The 25,324-nt window shown below is 36.5% G+C and overlaps 1 pseudogene; it reads right to left on the reverse strand.

The window, feature by feature from the left end:
* Window positions 1–11,130: 11,130 nt before the first annotated feature.
* LOC111892163 (5S ribosomal RNA) lies at window positions 11,131–11,248 on the reverse strand (annotated as a pseudogene).
* Window positions 11,249–25,324: the final 14,076 nt, after the last annotated feature.

Raw genomic sequence — 25,324 nt, forward strand, 5'->3', positions numbered from 1 at the left:
CAAAACTTGCCCTCAAGTTTTGGAATTTGAAAAGTTTTCAAGTATGAATACTTTAATTCCAAGTTAGCCCTTAGAATTTTAAAAGTTAAAATTCAACCCTTATACTTTATAATATTATAAGTTAATAATATATATATATATATATATATATATATATATATATATATATATATATATATATATGTATAAGAGTAAAGTCAGTCTTACCGCTAGTACGCCTCATTCACGAAGCCGGTCTATAAGGTGGGTATAAGGTTGTTGCCTATAAAATGGCAACTTAATGGGTGTCCACTCTCACCCACCGCTTGCTTGACTGGTGGAGGGTCGTTAGCCGAACGGGTTTGACAGGACTTGAATTCTCCCTTCATTAAAAGTATTAATGATAATACTAAGTAACTAAACTCTTAATAATACCCAATCTTAGTTACTTAGGAAAAATGTGAATAAGGTGCTAACCCATGAAATTACACTTTACACTTTGTCTAAGTCGTTAGTGGAGCGTGTGTGGTTAACCGGCACACTAACTTGGACTTAACAAGGTTGGTAAAGGGTGACTTAATATTTATCATAGTATCGATGGAGCGTGTGTGGTTAACCGGCATATCGATTGAGGGGTAATTTATTAAGGGTACCAAGTGATTTGCATGGTTACTTCACACCTTGTTTTGTGATCCTCGGCATCCCAGTCACAAAACCTGAAGGGCACACTCGAGATTGAAACATGCCTTTGAACAGTTCAATGAATCACAAAGATCTAGGAGTTTCAAAACCAATTAAAACCTAATAATACATTTCGTTTATCTTGGTGGAAATTGGTGAATCGTCATTCACCTACCTTCAAATATTTTATAGCTTGGATTACGGCATACCTCTTCTAAGTTATAAAATAGTTTGTTGGGTCCTAGCCTTAATATTTCATATTGGGTGTTATATTAAGGACTTAAGATCAACTATCTTGAATATCTCCCAAAAGATGTCTGGTTTAGACACCTATGATCTTCCCAAATCTCTTGAAACAAGGTTTCCTAATGAGGTTGATGTCCCATGGATATCATACTTCTTTCTCCTCCTCCAATCATTCTCCCTAACCCACAAGTTCTTGAAAAGTTTAAGGTCACTCAAAGCCCTATTGGCAAGGAAAGGTCTAGGTGTGATCACATCTTGGAGATGTAGTCACATATTGACAAGCCGGGAGAGTTGGGTGTCAAAGTCTTGAGAAAGTTGGTGGTTCAATCACTTTCTAAGTCACATAGTGAGTTCCTTTGGGACACCTATGAAACAGACTATGACAGGACCCTTAATGATCTTATCTATTTGTTAAGATCAACTTCCTTAAAACTTGATGCACATTGACAATAGGGACACAGGAAATCCGGAAAGCATTCTCTTCCCAATGGAAAGGGATCGGCCATAGTCAACTCGATTGACCAAATGGTAAAGAGAAAAGCTAAGTCTATGATAGTCTTGTGTACCATTATCAAAGGGTCCATATGTTTATATTGCCAAAGGAAGGAGCATTGGTTGCGAAGCTGCCAAATTTACCTAAGGATGTTAAAGTCAATGAGTTTGACTCTACTTCAGGTAAAGTCCACTATCTAACTCTGTTAAGTTTCTATTCTGAGATTCTTGATACATGATGTGACCGGGTCGCATGGTGATGGTTTAAGAATCAAAGAAAAAGTGAAGAAACTTAAAGAAAGAATATGCTGAATCTGATGGCGTAGATGGATTTCTATCGCATAGTTTGAAGATCGGATTCTTGAGCTACTTCTTAGGAGTTATGATATATTGCTAAGGAATAGATAACAACAAGTTTTCATATGGATTGTAAGGATAAGTTTTCCGCAAAGTTTTAAAAATAAAAGATAAATTTTGATTTTATTTATTTTAAAATATCCTTACAATGGCATTTGAGGAAAAATTGTTGCTTATAAGATTCCATTAACAGCAAGAGTGGAAATATGAAATTGATTCTTTCATTTGTGGTAATGTCTAAATTTACCAAATAAGGAAAGATTCTCATCACCCAAGTTTCAATTGGACCGAAACTTGGAATCGTGCAAGTTATATAGCATGATGAATGAGAACTTTCAAGTTTTGGAAAAATTAAGACTAATTACTCGTTCACATGGATGTGTGAGTCAAGTGAAGGACTAAGGGATCGGGTACACATTCTTGTGCACTGATTAAGTCCACCACAAAAGATTGATAAGATTATTCGTCATAGTTTACTAAAGCTCAGTAAATATGATTATACTTACAAGCTTAAGTGTAACTCTGAGACATTGGAAAAGGTCCCAATGTATGGCAGAGCGAATAAGAAGAATCAAATTAGGCAGAAGGATAAAAGTTTCTCAAATCTGAAAAGATGGGAGAGTACTTTAGTATCATTTTTGTGATCATCTTAATGATTAAGAAACCATAGCACAATTAGTTCTCTAAGGAAGTCTTAGTGCATTCTTATGACTAAGAAGAGGGATCTTGAATTGTTGAAATGGTTAAATGGTTAAATCAAGAAGATGAGTCATACTTCGTTCCAATACAAGTCTTAGAATCATACTCCAAGATTGTCATTTGAGTGACATGTCTCAAAAGAAGGTTAAAACACTTGTCAAATGTAAGAGTAAAAGTTTTCTACTCTTGTACATTTGAAATTGGTAAGTTATGATGTTTTGGATAAAACAAAGACCAACTTAGGCCAATTGTGTGAAGTGTTTGTCTTGATTAGAATTCGCACTATCTCTTGGATGTTTGACAAGGGTGTCTTATAGGTCAAGAGGACAGTGGGAGTCTTAAAGGTCTTGAAAGTCTCAAGAACTAATCAAGAACAAAACCTGAAGGTCTTCCCTAGCACACGACTTGAGGTTTATAACCTATCGTGTTGACATATCTGTGCCCATTCCAGTTAAAGTTGGCTTTGCATATGAGTTCTTAGAGTTCTCAATTGGTTGCACAACTACTTGGAAGCAATGGCAAGCCCTTGAGCTGCCAGGTGGCAAGAAGTTAAGATTGAGTTCAATCCATATGGTTTTGGATATGTCATTATCTTTGTCTTGTGATTATGGTTTTGACAAATTCATATGGGTAGGAACTCATACACCATATAAATCTAAGTGTCATAAGGTTTCTCTCCGATTCATGAAAATGATGGTGAGGAAACACTTTCACTAAGTAGATTTTATCTAGATAGTAATTGTGATATTTGCATTCTCAAAGTCGTTAGTGGAGCGCGTGTGGTTAACTGGCACACTAATATGGACTTGTGAGAAGTGGCAAAAAGGTCTAACCATTATGATTACGGCATACCTCTTCATAATTGTTTTGACACACAAGTGTGCTATCTAAGCGAAGGTGTATGATTTTGATAAAGTTTTATCAAAACAATCTAGTATCAGAAATCTGAACTTTGGTAAGAAAGTCAATGAAGTATTGATTTCTAGAAGTCCAGCTGATTTCTGAGTACATGTCAAAGCTAGTGGGAGCATAAGTGTTATGCTAATAATCATCATGTTAGTGGGAGCATGATAATTATGATAAGTATTGCAAGTTAGCAATAGCAATGTTAATTATAGAAAACAAAAGGTTTCAATTGGGAAAAGTTGTTTTGCTATAATTAAGGGAGAGGAAATTATACTTCATCTCAAATCTATAAGCTTAGATCGTGAGGTTTTAATCATTTAGTCAAGGTTATATATATGAATTTCATGTTGGAATGGCTCAACATAAGGAAATTCTGTATATGGGTCCATTATTTGCGTTCTAAAATTCGATTATGATTACGGCATCCCTTTTCATAATCTGAATTATGAGAACTTGGCAAATTGAAATGGAAATATTATAGCAAAAGACTCGTTTAGTCTTTATGTGAGACATCATGAATCGTGTCCCATATGCTTCGGATATAGGATCGATTACATGTGCTATAATCATCCGTTCTAAAATTTTCCAAATGCCTGGGGCATTAAGAAGGGAAAAGGTTTAGAAATGGATATGACTAAATGGATTAAACAATTGTCGAGGACAATCTAAGGTTTACCAAAGATTGGTTACTCAAGGACAATTGGAAGTATAGTGATAATTCTGGAAGGACCATATTGACATAATCTGTAAGGAGGCAACTCTTGTTCAGAAGTGATAGTCAAAAATGGAATCTGAAAATGTTTCAAAGTTAAAATTTTCAATCTGTGTAAGATTAAGGAAACTTAATGCAAGAAGGATGTTTCCAAGGAGTTGATCTCCTTTGGAATACTCTGTAATGATTGTTGCCAAGTCTTTGTGAGTTTGTGCATAATCGTTACAAGAGGATCAATGCATATAAGTTTAGAATCTAACAGATTTCAGTAAATGGCATGAATTTGGAATTCTTGCATTTGCGGTAAGGATTTGGGAGTGTGAAAAGAGAATCATTGAAGTTATGTTCAATTGATCTAGTTCACAAAGTAAAGATCATAGACAAACATAGTATGCATACTTCGTGTGTGACATGACTAGTGTTTAGAAAACATAGTGTACATGCTTGGAGCATGGGACAACTATTGTTTTAAATTCAAGAATAAAGTTGATAGTTGAAACAGTATACAATGAATAATGTGTAATCATATGGTGATAAATAAAAGGTGTTTTATTTATATTCATAAGTTCTGAGACCATATTGGATTCGATTATTATTGTGTTTCACTTTGCATGTTTTGACTTCCCGAATAAACTTGGTTATCCTTCCGGAATGACTAAGTTATTCAAACCATCCACAGTCGGTCATATGTTGGAAGTAGATATGAATTAAGACTGTCATGATGGGTTGTAGAGGTCTAAGGTGTTGGACAAGGCTACAACAATCATGAGTGCTCATAAGTTCTGAGTATTGGATTCAACCCGCGCTCATTGGAATCACTTCATGGATTTTATCACGAGTGATCATGAGACGATAATATCTTATATTCTTCAAACCTAGAGATATGAGTTGTTACTATGAGTTGATAGTACATTGATTGCACGAAACCGCATTTGGTAACTCTGTGCTATAAAACGTGCCTTTGTGTATGATTCAACAAGTAGTAGAACAAGCCATATGAGTCGAAGTTTATCCATTCCTTTTACCTTCGGGATAAAAGCGATATCTGTGGGCCCCTCGATGATTTGATGATGACAAATGGAAGTGCTCGGCCGGGCCAGGACTGATTTGATTTGTTCAATTAGTCAGTCGTCATAAATCGAAAATCGGGAAACAACAAATGGACAGAGAGAATGATTATAATCCATGTCCCAGTCCATATGATATCTAGAATGGAGGAATATATGATCCCTTATCTAATGGACAAGTCACTGACAAAGGTCAGAGTTCATCTACAAGGTCAGAGTTCGACAGAAGCTTTTGAGAGCTACGATTGTCGGTTGGTTCCTGAAGTCATACGCAATAATAGTTTTAGACTTATCCAAGTGGGAAACTGTTGGATTAATGTCTAAGTCCATAACTATAATTGGTAAGACTTGACCCGACCCGGCATGGTCCATTTGGGTTGCATACCATCATGCACTTGGATAGACTAAATGAGAGAAATAAGACACTTATGGTTATTAATATATTATAAGTTCTAGTATATTAATAATAAGAATAATGAGATTATTTAATTAGTATTGATCAAGAATTAATCTAGGATTAATTAAGTGATCAAAAGAAGACTAATTAAATATATGGGTTGATTGTGTAAATCATCCATACTTGTATAGTGGGCTAATGCTCCATGGATAATCAAGTTGGGCTAAAACCCATAGGATGGTCCATGGATGCTCCATGGTGTATTTGAACCCATGGATCCAAGGAAATGGAAAGTCATGACAATTAGGGTTTGCCCTAATTGTAACACTATATAAAGATATTATTCTTGGCAAAATTGGCGACTCGTATCATTCTAGAAAGGGCTAGCCGATTTCATGAGTTGTAGAATTCCCTCAAGTCATTCTAAGTGTTTTGATGATTGTGATTCCATTTGAGGTGTCACACTTGGGGCACTAGGCACTCAAGCTTCATGAAGACTTTCTACACCAAAGAGGTATGTATTCTATCTTGTTATATTCATTGTTTTTATATACTAGATTAGGATAATACCTTGGAAGTTCTTATTTGCATGTATAATAGAGAAAACATAGATCCAAGGTATTTAGGGTTGCATGTACACTTAGGAGTGTTAGAATGCTCAAAACCCAACACTTACTCCTCGGCCCGGATCCCGCTCGGACTCGCCGAGTCCCTCCTAAATTTAGGGTTTCCTTTACTTTCTTGGCTTTCAAAATCTTGGGTGTTACATGATGACTTCTTAAATTTAATAGAATACATACATGCAAAGGTGGGCTTTATCTTCCCATCCTTTATGTCTTGCAGATACTTGGAGCTGCTCGTTTCAGGTGGCCCTTCTCGTGGCAGTAGTAGCACTCTACTTCTTTGGGGTCAGAAGAGGGTTTGACTGAACCAAATTTGGTTCCACTAGAGGAGGAACCATCATGGGGCTTACCCTTGTGGTGGCTCTTACATGGAGCCTTCCTCTTTTTACCCTTTCCTTGACCTATTGCCAACACGGGAGCTGTCACACCCCAAAACCAAGAACGGCGGAAACGTTCTGGGGCGGAGGACGTCATGTAATGTATCACAACAATGTAAAGTAGTAAACAAGCAACAAAATTATCCATTGCATTAATAGTATAATTTTAATTACAAGTGTGTTCTTTCATAGTATAAGACAAAAAAGTGAATAATCAAAATAAAAGACGAGTCTGAACTGCTTCGTCTTCACAAAACCTGGTAGTCGTACTTGTCTATTTGTGACTTGAGAATACAAGTTATTTTGAAAGCGAGTATCAGCCAAAAAGCTGGTGAATTCATAAGTATTAATGTGTCTTTGATTTGTAATACTTATAATGAAAGACTTGCAAAATGTTTTGAAAGAAAGTTCGCATAAGTATGAAAATGTTTGTAAAACAACTGTAAATCTTTGAAAAACCCTAGAAATCCCTATGATTCCTACTAGTATAAAAGGGAGTCTTCTACCAAGACCTAATTATTCTGAAGGTAGCCTTCTACCAAGACCTAACTGTTCTGAATGTAGTCTTCTACCAAGACTTAACTGTTCTGAATGTAGCCTTCTACCAAGACCTAGCTGTTCTGAATGTAGTCTTCTACAAAGACTTAACTGTTCTGAATGTAGCCTTCTACCAAGACTTAACTGTTCTGGATGTAGCCTTCTACCAAGACCTAACTGTTCTGAATGTAGCCTTCTACCAAGACCCGACTGTGCTATTATTATTATTATTATTATTATTATTATTATTATTATTATTATTATAAGAATTTGTATCCCTGTGTACTAGGATACTCAAATATAATTCACCTCATCGGTTATGTGAATGAGTCACAAGATAAAGGTAATAATATAAATAACCTAAGTATTATCCTTTTGTACTAGGATAACTAACAGTGTTAATTGAAGACATCCGTAGATGTACATTTACCTCTGTTGCTAACAACTGGGTGTAGGAATAATTAGTCCCTTAAAGTATACCTGTAATGGTATCAACCGTTGACATCCATGGATGTGCTTTTACCTCTATAGCTAACACAGATTCTAGGAATGGTTAATCCCGCAAAGTATCCTTTGGTACTAGGATAATAAATCCAATCTATCTCGTCAATTATTTGAATGTATCACAAAATAAAGATAAGAAGGAGAATTATATGTAATAGTATCCATGTAAAAGTATTTATGTAAACGTACTCATGTAAATATATATATGTAAACATACTCATGTAAACGTATATATGTAAATTTATTCATGTAAGTGTACTTATGTAAATGTACTCATGTAGATGTATCTATGTAAATGTACTCATGTAAGCATATATATGTAAACGTATTCATGTAAATGTACTCATGTAGATGTATCTATGTAAATGTACTCATGTAAGCGTATCTATATAACATGTAATGTATTAGTATAGACTCATGAATGAACTGACTCTTGTGTGATTCCCTATACTTGGGATGGTAAGTAGTATCTCCTAACTATACCTATAATAGTTACTAACCATGTATGTGTATAACCTGAAGTATGCATTTGCTACTCAAAGGTACTGAACTAACTGAGGAAAACTTTATGACTATATATGTACACATGATACATAACTAATATTTAAACGACCTTCGGACGGATACCTGATACTCATCAGAGCACAACCTAACGGTTAAAAGGAAATAGAGCGGATAGCCTTCCTAAGTCCTTTAAACATTTCTTATATAACTATACATATACAGGCATGCATTTGATAATATAAAAGCATAAAAGAAGTTTTGTAAAACCTTTGAAAAAGATTAATATCTAAGAAAAGATCGACTTGATGTCCGTTTATAAAACGGTTTGAAAGTACTTGTTTGATAAAAAAGTTTAAGTATAAAGAAAACTTTGTTTGAACATAATTGTAAAGAGTTTGAAATGAAACATACAGTGTATAATAAACAATTTAATAATGAGTTTTAGAAATATATAACGTTTATGAAAATCATTTGAAGAAATCTGTTTGGTAAAACGGGTAACATATAGTAAATCCATTTCCATGTTAGTTATTAATCACATGTGATTGATATAATAACTAGCATGTTTCAACTTGTATTCCTCCTCATAAGGCATTTAAAATTATTTAGAAACATTTAAAAGGTTAATTCAAGGGGTACGAACTCACCTGCAGTGAACAGATCGGAAGGAAGTATCGGACAAGTGCTTGGTGTCAAGTGAAGACTTTAGACACACACAATGATCCTAATTACATATGAAGACATATATATATATATATATATATATATATATATATATATATATATATATATATATATATATATAAACAATTAGTGATTATAACACTAATTAAACATGTATAAACATCCTAATGTGAGGGAAACACTTTGGTCAAGTGCTAGGAGGCTATCGGGTTGCAACAAAGGAGTGCAAGGCCTCATACGGCAGTTTATGGTCCAAAGACCATGTGTGTTGGAGTTTATGGCCCAGGGGAGTAAACTCCTGGTCGTAAACTCTCAATTGGGTCACTAAATGATGCTCAAAGCTAATACAACTTAAATGGTTAAGTGCTTCAAAGCTTAAACAAGTGTTTGGGTGGGTTTAAGGCCCTAAAATGGCATTGCTTAATGTTCACGGCCCTGGGACCACTCCCCCATGAGTTTACGGCCGTAAACTCATGGTAAGGAGTACCATTTCGTGAATCTTGGTCCTTAGGTCCACGGTGTAATGTTCTATGCTAAAAATCAAGGCTTACTAGAGTGTTAGGGTGTCATTTGCACCCTTAAAAGGGGTTTACGGCCCAAGAACATGTCTTGGCCGTAAACTCCTTGATTCTCTTGATTTCTTATGTTTTCCAAGTCCTAAACATGATAAACCTAGTGTACAATGATTTGGATCAAGAGTACTTACGATCTAGGAGCTTGAATGGTCGTTTCTGGCCAAGAACACGAGTGTGTACTTGGTGAAACTGAAAATCTACAAAATGGAATGATTTCATAGATAAAATCATGTAAGATTACTAGTTCATGCAAGATATCAACTAGTTAAGACAATAAGTTTACGAGATTTGAAGATCGGGGACGAAGATCGGGATGATATTTGAGAGGATTTGGGCCAAATGGAAGGAAGGAATGAACAAATGGCCACCATTTCACCATATAGGCAAGATTTTACCGTCTACATGGAGTTTACGGCCTTAAAATCCCATGCGTTGGTCGTGAAATCCTTGCAATGGTGTTTAAGGTCATTTCCTTGAGCTATAACTTCAGCCGATAAACCCCGACACTTATTCCTTAAGTGTACAAGGCTTAGAATGCTCAAATAAACTCCTAATTGTGCTAAAAGATAACAACAATGAGTTTGTCTTTCAATGAATTGTTAGAATGAACTGGATGGAAAATTTAAGGTTGTCACATCATCCCCCTGTTAGAGGGAATTTCGTCCCGAAATTAGAATTTAGGTAAGGAAGTAGGTACGAATGATCGAGTGAAGAGGTAGGGAAACTTCCTAATCGACTGGTTCTCGCGCTCATAAGTGAATCCGGGTTCTCGGTTGGTATCCCAACGAACCTTCACTAATGGGAGGCGACATTTCTTCATTCGCTTGACCACTCGGTCGAGGGTCACTACGGTTCTTCCATGAAGGCGAGGATCTCGTTGATCTCAATCTCGTCGAGTGGGATTACGAGAGTCATGACGGAAAGGTATGTTTTTAATGTTTGAGACATGAAAGGTAAGATGTACGTTACTGAGCTCGCGATGTAGGTTGGGTTTGTGAGTTACAGGACCGATTCTGGCAAGAATCTTGAAGGTCCTATTATTTTGGATTTAGCTTACCACGCTTTCAGAAGCGTATCAAGCCTTCCCAGAGTGAGACTTCAAAAAGGATTTGGCCTCTCACTTTGAATTCCAAGGTTTTCTTCCTCTTGCTTGTCTTCCCAGTCAAGGGCCACTCCCTTCTGAGTCAAAGTCATAAGAGGTTGCGTGATTCGCGAGGAGTTCTGGATGAACTCTCGACAGTAAGTCAGCTAGACCCAGAATTTGGCGAATCCTCATCGGTGTCTTCGGTGCTGACAATTTCTCAACGGTTTTGATCTTATGAATGGTCTTCAAGAATTCCCACATCACCAATAGTGTGTCTTAGGAATTCGACTCTTCCATTCTAAAACTCGTATTTAGAGAACTTCACGTAAAGCTTCTCTGATCGTAATGTTTCCATGGTTTGTCGTAGATGCTCTTCGTCTTTATGATTTCCTTCTTACTACGAGGGTAGATAAGTAGGTCATTTACAAGTACAATGACGAACTGATCCAAGTAAGAATGGCTTACCCTATTCATTAAGTTCATGAATACTACGAGCATATTGGTCCTATCCGAGGGGTATCACAATGGCTCGTAGAGTCCGTATCGAGTTTGGAAGATTGTCCTAAGAACATCCTTCACTAACACTCGCAATGGTGATATTTGGATCTCAGGTCTATCTCTGAAAGGTAAATAGTTCTTGGTGGTTGGCCAACCGACTCATCTATGCGAGGCAGAGGGTAATGATTTCTAATGGAAGTCCTGTTGAGATCTGCACCACGAGGACTTCCCAAATGTTTCCCATACTAGTACTACTCTCGCCCATGCACGCTTAACTACGGAGTTCTGATGGGATCCGGTGCATTAGTGATGGTATGATCGCACCCCTGAATTCTGTCTTCTTGAAGAATAAGACCAGAGCTCCCAAAGGGGTGAAACTTGGTCTTTTCATTATGTTGCTAAGTAGTCGTTAAACTGTCCAAATGGTTCTTGTATCATTTTAATTATGGATAAGAACTGGGTTATTATACATGTAAACTTAGCTTATACACGTTATGATATAATCAAGAATGGGCGGATAATAAAATGTGTGATTCCAATCTAGTCCCATATCCCAACGGGGAAAAGAAACTAAGTTAGAAATCTTATATTCTATTGTCTACCAGGTCTTCGTTATATATAACTCGGGAATGTATAAGCGATGGAAAGTCATAATAATAATCTTCTTACGAATCTCTTTCGATGAACTAAGATTTCCTAGTAAAGGCTACTATTGATTCTGGATGTACGTTGATCATTCAATGAAGAAGTAAGAGTATGATCTCGAAGGTTTGACCTACATCCCTATGATGCAGTCCTTGTACGGAATGGAAATATGTTCACAATGGTTTGACCTACATCCTTATGATGCAGTCCTAGTTCGGAATGGAAGTATTTTTGCGAAGGTCCGACCTACATCCCTATGATGCAGTCCTTAGAAGGAGTAGAAGTAAGTTCGTAGAATGGTCTCAAGACGTTTGTCGTTCAAGCCGAGGTATCGTTGGTTGGTGAATAACATGATCCAACCACTGAAAGAGACTTGGAAACGTCTCTGGAGTTAAATTACTGTAGTCCAATGACTTGACTAAATCATGTTTCAGATAGACTCAAATGAACGTATGATGAAAGTATTTGAACCAAAAGAGTGACACATAAGTTAGCCGGCTGCCACTATCGTCGATGTTTAAGATTTAATAAGATCGGGAAGATTGACCCTGCAAAGGGTCTTACGTCACATCTGAAGTAGAAAAAGTCCCTGACAGCATAAAGGTCTAACTAACAGTACTTACAGTACAAAGTAGTCACATAGGAAAGTGCTACAGAACATAGGCAGGAGTACAGTTCTTTAAAACAATGAAGGAAAGTAAAGTATCTCTTAACGGCGACGGTCACCCCTATAGTGAACCCTTAGTTCAGTTAGTTGATGTTCCATATCGAGTAGGTATCTTTCGTACATCCTATGACGTACTCAGAGCTCTATGACTTCGGCTCGAGTTTCAGCCAGGGCTTGCAGCAGGGTTTCATGGTTTCTCTCAGATCTCTCGTGAGTGTGTTCAAGGCGATTGGTACGGAGGGTATGGATTCGAGCATTGGCATCAATCTCTGTGATATGTTGGAGAGTCGTCCTGCCTTGAATTTCTCTTTGGGCAACTCTACGGATCAGGATTGGTAGAACTCTTTTTACTGAGCTCCCTTCGTGTACGTTATAGAAGCTTCGGTCTCCATTAAACGGCGTAGAATGATCTTGCTCTTCGCTCCATGTTTCCAAGCATTCTACCCAAGGAGGCTTCAGGCCATGAAAAGCCGGACGAGGGTTAGGATTTGGAAAGGGAGCTACCTAGGGTAGCTTCTCTACTTTGGGTTCGGATTTAACACCATCTGAAAGGTCTTCATCATGTGATCATTCAAAGGGATAGGATGATCATTCTCTAGTTTTTCTCCAAACCATTTAGCATTGACTTCGTTCGGAAGGTACGAGTTGTTGTGGGGATGGAGTCCAACCATGTTATCTACGCGAGAATTAGGGTCAAGAAGTATTTCCTTAGACGAACTATCTAGATAATTATAAGAAGATCTTTATTATTTACGTCACTATTTGTAAAGTGCATACCGATTATATGTAATCAACAGGATAGGCCTTCGAATAAGTGACCTTAACTCCAAATTCACGAGGAACAGGGGTAAAGCAAAATTTCATAGATTCTGAGTCTATATCATCCTAGTTACATATAACTTAATGTATCCACTTAGCAACTATTGACCTAGTACTGAAGATCCTCTTTTCCTTTAGCTCTCAAGTATAAAGTACTTATAGTAAGACCAAATACCCCTATGGTATTCCATTGTGATGGTGTTGGTAAGTTTTTAGACTTGTTGCAATATCACAACCATTCTCGAGCATATGCTAATCACTCCTCGGACCAGCATAGTTGATCAGGCTATGCCACTCCCAAGACTGACCATACATCCCCGAGCTTACCTGTGATATTCAACAATCGTAATACTTTTGTTCTTGTCATTGTGACACCGATTTTAGAATGAATGCAGGCACGTATACTCAATCAAATATTTTATTATTTAAAGTATAAACTCTTGATCAGAGTACTTTTAATCCCTATGTATTTATAGTTAGTATATCTTTTATGGGTTGATATACTTAATTCACTATAAACAATGCTCTGATACAAATCTGTCACACCCCAAAACCAAGAACGGCGGAAACGTTCTGGGGCGGAGGACGTCATGTAGTATCACAACAATGTAAAGTAGTAAACAAGCAACAACATCATCCATTGCATTAATAGTATAATTTTAATTACAAGTGTGTTCTTTAATAGTATAAGACAACAAAGTGAATAATCAAAATAAAAGACGAGTCTGAACTGCTTCGTCTTCACAAAACCTAGTCGTCGTACCTGTCTATTTGTGACCTGAGAATACAAGTTATTTTGAAAGCGAGTATCAGCCAAAAAGCTGGTGAATTCATAACTATTAATGTGTCTTTGATTTGTAATACTTATAATGAAAGACTTGAAAAGTGTTTTGAAAGAAAGTTCGTATAAGTATGAAAATGTTTGTAAAACAACTGTAAATGTTTGAAAAACCCTAGAAATCCCTATGATTCCTACTAGTATAAAAGGGAGTCTTCTACCAAGACCTAATTGTTCTGAAGGTAGCCTTCTACCAACACCTAACTGTTCTGAATGTAGTCTTTTACCAAGACTTAACTGTTCTGAATGTAGCATTCTACCAAGACCTAACTATTCTGAATGTAGTCTTCTACCAAGACCTAACTGTTCTGAATGTAGTCTTCTACCAAGACTCATGTAAACGTATATATGTAAACGTATTCATGTAAGTGTACTTATGTAAATGTACTCATGTAGATGTATCTATGTAAATGTACTCATATAAGCGTATATATGTAAAAGTATTCATGTAAATGTACTCATGTAAATGTACTCATGTAGATGTATCTATGTAAATGTACTCATGTAAGTGTATCTATATAACATGTAATGTATTAGTATAGACTCATGAATGAACTGACTTTTGTGTGATTCCCTGTACTTGGGATGGTAAGTGGTATCTCCTGACTATACCTATAATAGTTACTAACCATGTACGTGTATAACCTGAAGTATGCCTTTGCTACTCAACGGTACTGAACTAACTGAGGAAAACTTTATGACTATATATGTACACATGATACATAACTAATATTTAAACGACCTTCGGACGGATACCTGATACTCACCAGACCACATCCCAACGGTTGAAAGGAAATAGAGCGGATAGCCTTCCTAAGTCCTTTAAACATTTCTTATATAACTATACATATACAGGCATGCATTTGATAATATAAAAGCATAAAAGAAGTTTTGTAATACCTTTGAAAAAGATTAATATCTAAGAAAAGATCGACTTGATGTCAGTTTATAAAACGGTTTGAAAGTATTTGTTTGATAAAAAAGTTTAAGTATAAAGAAAACTTTATTTGAAACATAATTGTAAAGAGTTTGAAATGAAACATACAGTGTATAATAAATAGTTTAATAAAGAGCTTTAAACATATATAACGTTTATGAAAATCATTTGAAGAAATCCGTTTGGTAAAACGGGTAACGTATAGTAAATCCATTTGCATATTAGTTATTAATCACATGTGATTAATATAATAACTAGCATGTTTCAACTTGTATTCCTCCCCATAAAGTGTTTAAAAACATTTACAAACATTTAAAAGGTTAATTCAAGGGGTATGAACTCACCTGCAGTGAACAGATCGGAAGGAAGTATCGGACAAGTGCTTGGTGTCAAGTGAAGACATTAGACACACACAATGATCCTAATTACATATGAAGACATATGTATATAAACAATTAGTGATTATAACAGTAATTAAACATGTATAAACATCCTAATTCAAGGGAAACACTTTGGTCAAGTGCTAGTAGGCTATCGGGTTGCAACAAAGGAGTGTAAGGCCTCATACGGGAGTTTATGGTCCAAAGACCATGTGTGTTGGAGTTTACGGCCCAGGGGAGTAAAATCCTGGCTGTAAACTCTTAATTGGGTCACTAAATGATGCTCAAAGCTATTACAACTTAAGCGGTTAAGTGCTTCAAAGCTTAAACAAGTGTTTGGGTGGGTTTAAGGCCCTAACATGGCCTTGCTTAATGTTCACGGCCCTGGGACCACTCCTCCATGATTTTACGGCCGTAAACTCATGGTAAGGAGTACCATTTCATGAATCTTGGTCCTTAGGTACATGGTGTAATGTTCTATGCTAAAAATCAAGGCTTACTAGAGTGTTAGGGTGTCATTTGCACCCTTAAAAGGGGTTTACGGCCCAAGAACATGTCTTGGCCGTAAAGTCCTTGATTCTCTTGATTTCTTATGTTTTCCAAGTCCTAAACATGATAAACCTAGTGTACAATGATTTGGATCAAGAGTACTTACGATCTAGGAGCTTGAATGGTCGTTTCTGGCCAAGAACACGAGTGTGTACTTGGTGAAACTGAAAATCTACAAAATGGAATGATTTCATAGATGAAATCATGTAAGATTACTAGTTCATGCAAGATATCAACTAGTTAAGACAATAAGTTTACGAGATTTGAAGATCGGGGACGAAGATCGGGATGATACTTGAGAGGATTTGGGCCAAATGGAAGGAAGGAATGAACAAATGGCCACCATTTCACCATATAGGCAAGATTTTACCGTCTACACGGAGTTTACGACCTTAAAATCCCATGTGTTGGTCGTGAAATCCTTGCAATGGTGTTTAAGGTCATTTCCTTGAGCTATAACTTCAGCCGATAAACCCCGACACTTATTCCTTAAGTGTACAAGGCTCAGAATGCTCAAATAAACTCCTAATTGTAGCACGAGGGCAAGGAGTGGAGAATGATGTCAATAGCCAAATCTTCCCCAAAGTTAACATTCAACTTGTGAAGACGATCAACATACCTCTGCATTTTCTGCAAATACGAGGTTAAGGACTCTCCACTCCCCATCTTAGCGGTGATCATGTTGGTGATATCTAATAGCGCTCTTGCCTTGCGCTTTGGTGATACCTCTCCAACAAATCTTGATGCATTTCATAAGGATACATCTCCTCGTAGGACTTTTGGAGTTCAAGATTCATGGTGGCCAGCATAATGCAATGAACTTTCGTTGCATCACGCTCGTGGGCCTCAAAGACGGCCATTTCTTCGGGAGTGGCCACTTCTGGATTGATCTTTTCAAGCTTCTCGTCGAGGACATATTCTTTGTCCTCGTAACGAGCAATCATGTGAATGTATCTCATCCATTCGTTGAAATTCGATCCATCAAACATCACCTTTTGACATAGGCTCATCTATGAGAATGAGTCGGGAGCATTATTGTTTGCGTTTGCGTTAGACATCTGAAAATAGAAAGGAATAAAGTTTTATTAGAAAATGAATCCTTAATTAAACACCCAAATGAAAAATTAGGGCTAGGACCTGGCAACATTATTTACAACTTAGAAAGGGATGTCGTACTCAGAAAGTAAATAACTTGAAGGTAAGTGAATGACGAGTCACTAATTCTCACCATGAAAAACGAAAAAGAGATTAAGTTTTAAATGTATTTGAAAACTCCTAGATTTTTTTTTGAGATTCATTGAACTTTTCAATGGAATGTTTAAATCTCAATATACACTTCAAATTTGCGACTAGGATACCGAGGATCGCAAACAAAATGTGAATAACCATGCGAATCAACATGGTGCACTCAATGTCTCTATCACCTAATCAATGTGCCGGTTAGCCACACACGCTCCATTGATCTATGACAAACATCAAGCCACCCTTTGCCACCAATGTCAATCCCAAATTAGTGTGTCGGTTAACCACACACGCTCCACTAACATTTGACAAGGGTACAAAGTGTAATTCCATAGAATAGCATCATTTTCACATTTTGCCCTAAAGTAACTAAGATTGGGAGTTTGTAAAAACATGTTAGTTACTTTGTGATATTCATTATACTTATAATGAGGTATTAAGTGCCCTATCCTATCCGTTCGGCTAACGACACTCCACCAGTTAAGCAAGCGGTGGGTGTTAGTGTACACCCATTAAGCGCCATTTTGTAGGCAGCAACCTTATACCCACTTTATAGACTAGCTTCGTGAATGAGGCCTACTATCGATAAGACTAGCTTATTCTTATACATGCATACATACATACATACATATATATATATATATATATATATATATATATATATATAAATCTTATAATAGCTAAAGTATAAGGTTGATTTTTAAACTTGTAAAAATCTAAGGGTTGAAATTTAAAACTTTCAATAATTAAACTTTTAATCAAAGAATATAAATTTCAAAACTTGAGGGAAAGTTTTGAACTTTTCAAAACACAAGGGATCAAATAACAAATAATATAAATCAAACAATTAATTTAGTGATTATCTATATTTGACCTAATTTAATTTCTTGCAAGATGAGTTACCCAATTAATTCAAATAATCAATTTTAATCATATAAGTAATTTATTATCTAATTAATTGGTAATTATCTTGTGTTTTGGCAAGGATAATCTTTCAATAATAATAAAATTCGTATTTTATCAGTTTAAAACATATATGGCAATTATCCTTTAGCAAAACAGCAAGAAAATCCGAAAATCCCACTGTCAGACGGTCCGACTCGCCCAGTCACTCACTGGACTCACCGATTTGGGTACTATATACGCCGCCACAACACATACTACTCCAGCACCTGCAAGTCGATATCCTGGAACTCTCCCGAAGTATGATGGGTGTAACTACCACCACACCAGAGTATGTCGGGAAATGCAATGCTTAAATTCCCATAGGAAGGGGCACACTTCCCAATTCTGCAGGGCACCAGCACAACCAATCGCCCATGTCCCAAGAGTAGAAATAAACCAGGCTTGTTATGGATGTGGTGAGACAGGGCATTACAAGAGGGACTGCCCAATAACTAGAAACTCAGGCACGGATGGACGGATTCTGATGATCACCGCAGGAGTAACTACATCGGAGTCACCAGCGACGAGCGGTACATCTTCGACATAAGAATTGCTTTAAAATTTAATTTATATTTATATAAGATTAAAACTTGTGGAAATATTTAAAAGTAGTTATAATAACTCACTCATCTGAACAAGTCACAACATCCATAAGAGAACTAAAGATTCGTACAGGTGAGCTATGATGGCTTAGTATGTACATCAGGGTTGTGCATAGCTAAGATTTTACAGACATAGAGTAAGTGATTCTGCCTTAATTCTTGTTCCTTGTTTGGTTGTGGATTTATGTCACACCCCAAAACCGAGAACGGCGGAAACGTTCTGGGGCAAAGGACGTCATGTAATGTATCACAACAAATGTAAAGCAGTAAACAAGCAACAACATCATCCATTGCATTAATAGTATAATTTTGATTACAAGTTTGTTCTTTCATAGTACAAGACAACATGATAACTAATCAAAATAATCAACGACTCTTGATTGCTCTGTCTTCTCTAAACCTTGCATCAGCACCTGTCTATTTGTAACCTGAGAATACAAGTTATTTTGAAAGCGAGTATCAGCGATAAAGCTGGTGAATTCATAAGTATTTTAATGTTATTGCTTTGAAAATGTGTTATGAAAGACTGGTGAATGTTTGATGAAACATTTAGTATAAGTATGAAAAACCCTAGAAAATCCCATATTTCCTACTAGTATAAAAAGTAGTCTTCTACCAAGACCTGAATGTTTTAAAGGTAGTCTTCTACCAAGACCTGAATGTTTTGAAAGTAGTCTTCTACCAAGACCTGAATGTTTTGTAAGTAGTCTTCTACCAAGACCTGAATGTTTTGAAAGTAGTCTTCTACCAAGAACCGAATGTTTTGTAAGTAGTCTTCTACCAAGACCTGAATGTTTTGAAAGTAGTCTTCTACCAAGACCCGAATGTTTTGTAAGTAGTCTTCTACTAAGACCTAAATGTTATGAAAGTAGTCTTCTACCAAGACCTGCCCGTTTTTAAATATTTGTTTCTAAAAGTCCAACATTTATCCATAAGTGTGTGGTAGTTTAAAAGTTCCAAAACTATAACACAATGATGTTTTTCATGCCTAAATAATAGATTTATGTATGTATAAAACCGCCAAGGCACTTGATGACTCTGTAAACCAATATATTTTTAATACTCCCTGTGAGTCTTTTGTTTAAGTAAAACTAGTTAAAAGGGTGTTTATCCTGAATTGTGAACATGCTAATATTATCCCATGGTGTAGTTATTACCCCCTGAGCATGATTGAGTTAAATGTATATTACTACGTACAAGAGTTGTTGTTTCCGCATGTTGTGAGTTCCTCATAACCATACTAGACGCAGTACCTATGTTGACATTTGTCACCCCGGGAACTATAGCTAACAATCAGGGTGCGGAGTCGTTAGCCCCTTATAGATCTATACACACTTGTCACGCTCTCCCTCCAAGAGACTCTGGTTATAGGTGGGGACTTTCGTTTTGGTACTAACAAATCCATTGTCTCACATGTTTGCTAACAACAAGTTCACGAGTAATATAACAAAATGCCTTTTTTATATGAAAATATTATCCTTGTTATGAAAATACATACTTGTAAATAAGACGTTGGTATAGACTCATGAATGAACTGACTCTTGTGTGATTCCTTGTAATAGGATTAATGTTTTATATCTCCTAAACTATTCCTATAATAGTTTACTAGAATGTAATTGATGAGTGTCCAAGTAGCTTTATACACCCTTGCTACCCAAGAGTGTCGGAACTGAATTAACTGATGGAACATTTATGACTATATATGTACACATGATATATAACTAATAGTTAAACAACCTTCAGACGGGTACCCGATATCCCACCAGACCACATCCAAATCGAGGAAAAGGAAACAAGGTGGATAGCCTTCCTAATTCTTTTAAACATTTTTTATATAACTATACATATAGAGGCATGCAATTTATAATATAAAAGCATAAAAGAAGTTTTGTAAAACCCTGGAAAAGTTTAATAAATAAGAATTTGTGACTTGATGTCAGTTTATAAAATGATTCGAAAACAGTTGACAAGACAGTTTAAGTGTAAGAAAACCTTTGTTTGATGCACAACTATAACATATTCAAAAAGGAAACATACAGTTTGTAAGACAGTTTTCTAAAAGTGTTTTAACATGTAAAAACGTTTGAGAAAGCTATTTGAAGTACTCTGTGTGGTTAAACGGCTAAAAGTGTAGTAAGTCCAATTGTATGTTAGTTATAAATCACATGTGATTGATTTCATAACCAAAAAGTATAACAAAGATTTATGTCTTTCACACGAGGATAATCGTGTGTTTACTAGTATTCCCCCCTTAAAAGTGTATAAAAAGCATTTATAACGCATTTGAAAGTGTAGATTATAGGGGTATGAACTCACTTGTTTGAAGTGATTGATTTGAAGTAGTCGAGAGAAGAATCGAGCAGAACTTCGACAGGAAGAGTTGAAAACACGGGAAAATCTCGGGATACTCAGGAACAAAAAACCTTCCTTCGGGACTTGAAGGTGAAAACCGGGGCTTTGAGAGGGTCTCGGGGGCATAAACGTAGAGTTTCGACGCGAGAAAGAAGGGAACTGAGAAATGGAACTCGGAGCTCTTGAATTCTATTTATAGGGGCATTTTTGGGGTGTGCCACATCATGGCAAGTGATGACCACGTCGTGAGGAGTCAAACTTATCCTCTTCCAACTATTGGACGCCCTCAGTCACTTGTCGGGTCGCGGCAAGCTTGTGCCACGTCGTGGCAAGCCTGACAGCCTTGGATTCCGGGCCTCGAACTTGTAAAATCCATAACTTTCGCGTACGAGCTCCGTTTTTGACGTTCTTTATATGCACGCGTAGCTAAAAATAGGATCTACAGCTCTCGTTTAGACTTCATTGGCAAATTTTGAGTTTATTTTTAATTATTTATTTTTAACGGACCGGGAAACGAAAAGTCCGTTTAAATTCCACAACTTCTTCATCCGATGTCCGTTTTCGTTAGACTTTTCGCCGTTCGCTACTATTTTTGAGACCTTCGATTCTCATTTAGGTTGTTTCAGTCAAAAGTCTCTTGAGCTCTATTTCGAGTTTTTAGTTGTCTACTGCTATATCCGGATCTTGGAAAAATCACAACTTCCTCATACGAAGTCAGATTTGGACGTTCTTTTTATGTACGCTCACGGTTTAATGTTATCTACAACTCTCATTTAGATACATAAGGCTAAAAAATATTGTATTGAAACTTTGCGTTTTTCGTTTAATCGGTGTTGCCGGTTTTGTCTGGAATTTTAGAATGGTTATAACTTCCTCGTTATAACTCGGATTTTTGTGTCCTTTATATGTATGAAAACCTTGATACGATTCCTACCACTTTATTTAACCCAAATAAGATTTTAGGAAAGTTATATTTTGACCTAAATTTGACTAGTGTTACATTACATTGTCTCGAAATATCGGGTTGTCACAATTTAGGGCAGAGCCACTCAGTCAACCGTCTTATTCATCTTAATTATACATAACTTGTATATGCCAAGCGATCATAGAAGTACCGAGGAGGATCATAATATAGAGTATCGACATTAGTTATCAAAGCACTTCCAATGTTAGTACTCGCTCATCGCGGTACGGTTTGTGGCAATGGTAATATCATGGAGAAAACTGAAAGCACTAGAAAGTCTACATAGAGTACATTGTCGAGCACACTCAGGATACACCATCGTATAACAGACGTTTCTTTCAAATTGGCCTAACTTTTTGTTCTGTAAAGGGTCCAGTGTCATCATTCGTCATGGATTGGCATTGTCCTCACCATACTAAGTTCATATGCTTCCATCACCTTGACCATCAAATTCACGAAACCCTCGTCATTCGTAACGGCAACTCAGCCTAGACCTCAGTATTGTCTTTTGTCTTCTAAACCCCGAAGTACTCATGCGAAGAGTACCTTGCCCTCCGAAACCTTGCCACCTTATACTTAGCAGACCTTCCCGAACTACCACTCATCCAACAAATCAAGTTCAAGCGCAGAGGCTAAGGACGAATACAGCCCACCTATCACTAATAAGTGTACACACGAGGGTGGTATATAATTATGATTATGCAGATTTAGTATGTGTGATTGCGTCCTATCTCATGTTCCTTTTTTGGTTGTTGACCTAGGGCAGAGTCGCACATCCGACCGTCTTACGAATCTTAATTATATACGACTTGTATACACGAGGTAATGATAGATGGACCAGGTATGAATCCTATCATGAGCATTAGGGAAAAGTTTCCAGGTCTACGAGTGGGTATTCTGCCAATTAGAGGAGCATAACCCCAGGAGTACTACTACGAAAGCTAATTTCGAGACGAAATTCCATCTAACGGGGGGATGATGTGACAACTGGAAAATTTTTATCATGTAAAGTCCAGTCAATCACCCAAAAGTTAGACTTAATTCCATTGCCTTCTAGCTTTATTAAGGGTCATTTTAATGAGTTCTAAGCCCAATACACTTTTGGATTAGATGTTGAGAAGTGTTAGCTTAGGATTAGAGGAATAAAATTGATGCGAAAAACCCATCAAAGGGTGTTCACGGACGTGAACCCAAGGGTGGCCGTGAACCCCTCCTATATATATATATATATATATATATATATATATATATATATATATATATATATACCTTTCTTTTATTTATTCCTCACTTTTCCTTCTCTTGGCCGCAAAAACCCATTTCTCTCTCAAGTATCATAGTTCAAGAACACCATTTCCACTCTTTTGACCCTCTTTCCTTTGTATCTCCTTAGAATGCAACTTAGGATCTTCAAACACTTGCCAAAACACCTAGATCTTCAAGTGGGCCATGAACCACTCATCAAGTTGGGTCGTGAACCAACTTGGGCCATGAACCATTCATCCATTTGGGTCGTAAACTCCATTGGGCCGTGAACTATCCTTCATTTGGGCTGCGAACACTCCTTCAACCTCCTATCTTGTTTCCAACACTTCTTTGGTGAGTTATCCTTGCATCCTAGGTTGTTTCCTTATCACCTTTGTAGTTAGATTTGTTCATTTCATGCATATATGTATCAATATATGTCACTTAGGACTCGTTTGTGTATTGGGACTTCAATCGTGGAACTTCTCATCCTTACGCGAGCCTTCTATTGAATCACCCACATAAGATGAGTTCATACCTCTATAATCAATCTTTTAAATATTTTAAATGCTTTTAAGGGAGGGGATACAATTTTAACACAATGATAATTGTGTAAATGTTATTTGTGATAACCATCATGTTAAAGGAGTTCCATTTCAAAAACTCTTTTTAAGTTATGTAACTTTATTGTTTATAAAACTCCGTTTTTAAAGTTTGAGCATAACTCAGTAGATAATCGAGTCTTTTCTACAAATCAAAGACAGTTAAAAACAAACATACTAGTAAATTGTAATAGGTATAGTTTAGGCGTTCAGAACATACTATAATGAGAAACAGAAAGAACATACTATCAACAGAAACAGGGAGGAACATACTATACACTAGAACAGCAGGAACATACTATAACAAGAACAAGATAACAATAATGTGAAACCACTAATTCACGTCTTAACAATATACTTGTTTGGTCGCGTTTTGTAACCAGGGTCTACTGGAGGGAGAGCATGAGCTTGTGTATAGATCTATACGGGATTGACACCACACACCTTGGTACTAGCTACAGTGGGACTTGCAATTCTATGGGTGACAAATTTCACATCAGTTTCGGTGCCATTAGGTTGTCGTGTTAAACACTAGTCATATCAGTATGGTTACAACCATCTCACATTTTAACCTTAATTAATAAACTATTTTTAAGGTAGTAAGTGCTTCAGTAATTACTTATACAATATTACTGAATACTTTCATTTTCCCATTACATTCATATAGTGATCTTCTCACATTAATGGTAATGGAAACTATTTTGTAGTAAAGATAGTCTTAAACTTGGGAAAACTTACAAAAGACAAACACTATAGTCAAGTCTTAGTACATGCAGTAAAAAGGGGGCCTATAATGCTAACTTTATGATTCCTCGGTAGATACATCACGGATATATGTTAATCGGGTCTGGTAGACAATAGGATGTGTGCTTTCTGCTTCATTTCATGTTCCTTGTTTGGTTGTGGGCTTAGAGAAGATTCATCCAGTCTACTATATATTCGACCTTAGCTATATATATATATATATATATATATATATATATATATATATATATATATATATATATATTCCGTATACACCAAGTAATCATAAGGAGTACCAGGTATGGGTCAAGTCATAGTATACAAATTCAATACACCGTTTTCTAGTAGAAAAACATACTTTTCAGTTAGAACATTTAGTAGGCTAAACTAGGAACTTATCAGTAAAGGGTTTAATCCTTTTTATTAAACAAGTAGAACTTAAAGGACCTTTAGTGGTTAATTCTATAATACCTTAGTTTATACATCAGGGTTATATATAATTAATATCCAATAGGCAGTTGGATGTGTGCTTTCCGCCTTACTTCTTGTTCCTTGTTTGGTTGTGGGCTTAGGGTAGTTTCACCCATTTAACTATCTGTTCGATATTAGATTATATATGGCTGGTGTAAACTAAGTGATTATAGAAGGAACTATTATGGTTACCATTTCTACTAAAGGAAATATATGATTTTCTTACAGAATGTTTTCATCAAATATAAAGAACCATTACAGTTAACTCCGTAAGTACCAAATGAATACACCAGGGTTATATATACAGTGAAGATCTAACAAACAATGGGATGTGTGACTTCCGCCCTATTCCCTGTTCCTTGTTTGGTTGTGGGCTTAGGGCAGCTTCACACAATCGATT

Source organism: Lactuca sativa, chromosome 6 (genome assembly GCF_002870075.4).
Source record: "Lactuca sativa cultivar Salinas chromosome 6, Lsat_Salinas_v11, whole genome shotgun sequence".
Classification (NCBI taxonomy): domain Eukaryota; kingdom Viridiplantae; phylum Streptophyta; class Magnoliopsida; order Asterales; family Asteraceae; genus Lactuca; species Lactuca sativa.